Here is a 1,714-nt window from a genome sequence, read left to right on the forward strand (position 1 = left end):
ACACACACACACACACACACACACCACTGCAGCCACCACCATAGAAGACAACACAAAAATATGCAAACAAAAAGAGACAGACAGACAGACAGACAGACAGACAGACAGACAGACAGACAGACAGACATATATACAGACAGACAAAAAGACAGACAGACAGAGACAGAGACACAGAGAAAGAGAGAGAGGCTTGTATATAAACACTACATTGGCGCACAAAAATAGATTATGATGGTGAGTTACACGTCCCAGTTATGCTCTCTGTATGTCCATACGTTGTTGATTAGCTCACATTGTGAAGTATCGTGGTAAAAGTAGGCGCTCGTCACAATAGTGACATCTAAGAAAGCGCATTTTTCTGGCCGTCTAGCAATTTTTTTCGATTTTTTCTTTTTTTGTTGTTGTTGTTTTTTTGGGGTAGCCTAATATCTTTTATGTTTATTTAGAATCAATTTTTTTAATTTTTATTTTTTTGGCGCAACACTTTTTATAGAAAAACGTTTCTAATTCTGTGTGGAGTTTACTCAAAAACGTTAATTACAGGCATATTCATCATCATACAGTGCCAGATCTGCGACAGACATCGGCGATCATGGTTCACCATTCATTCCTTTGCTCGGATGCTCTAAAAAAAGCTACGTTTCCCTGATCTTTCCCTGTTACCCATTTGTTTAGGTTCCCTAAGTAGGTTGTTCTGGACCTACTCCTGCCTCGTCTGCCTTCAATTTTGCCAGTTAGAGCGAGATGTCCAAAACCCTATGTCTATTCAGATGTCCCAAAAACTGCATTTCTCGTTTCCTGATTGTTTTTAACATTGAGCATCCCACGTGGGCTTCATCAAGCACTACCTCATTTGATTTCTTTTCCTTCCACGATACTCTAAGCAGTCTCCTAAGAAACCTAATTTCTGTTGCTAATATTATAAAATGTAAATTTGCCGTTTTCAAGGACTCTCAAGCTTTGGAATTCATCAAACTTTGGTAGCCATTTTTTCGCTTTTTGTATGTCTGAAACCAGTCGACCCCCACCTTCGTCAGTCGTATATATCTCAACTTTTATCCAAGGCAGATTGGTATTCATTTTTAAAAATGAAAGATAAGGCAAATGAACATACTTTAGGATGACACCAAGAACTCAACATGCCGACAAATTGACGATCACCTGAATCTACTGCGTCGTGACACAACTAATGTGGGACAGGCCGGGGTTCCATAGACCTGTACCTCCTTTGCCCCCTCCTCTGGGCTCCCTACTCTTTCTGCCCCTTTCTGCTGCTACTCCTTGACTCCTTCTTACTTCTGTCTTTCAGCAACACCTCTGGTCTTATAGTAGGTAAGATCTAACATCTAGCATTCTCGGAAAAGGGCGAAAAGTCTCAGAGGTCCCGCGTGCAAGTTGCGCATCATGTTAAAGATCCCTTTGTGGTCCAAAATCGATAAGAGTAGGCTTCGGCGCCACCCGGGCAAATTTCAAAATTCCTACCAAAATGGAAAATGTTTAAAGGGCACCGCGTGCTCATAAGGCCTTACGCAGTTGCTAGCGCCGTAAAACACTAAAACAAATCGACCTGTACTAGTGCCGTCTAGATTGTTGTGGGTCATAACGACACCGCAGGCAGCATACTTGGGGGGCCGCACCTCGCTGGTTACGGTAACTGTGTGCATGTGTGTGTGTGTGTGTGTGTGTGTGTGTGTGTGTGTGTGTGTGTGTGTGT

General features: G+C 42.4%; 1 protein-coding gene across 1 annotated transcript in view; it reads right to left on the bottom strand.

The window, feature by feature from the left end:
* LOC101848765 overlaps positions 1 to 1,714 on the bottom strand; it is a gene marked incomplete in the record, with an annotated part of 111,034 nt that overhangs the window by 58,586 nt on the left and 50,734 nt on the right.

The sequence above is a fragment of the Aplysia californica genome, unplaced genomic scaffold (assembly GCF_000002075.1).
Source record: "Aplysia californica isolate F4 #8 unplaced genomic scaffold, AplCal3.0 scaffold00381, whole genome shotgun sequence".
NCBI classification, from domain to species: Eukaryota; Metazoa; Mollusca; class Gastropoda; order Aplysiida; family Aplysiidae; genus Aplysia; species Aplysia californica.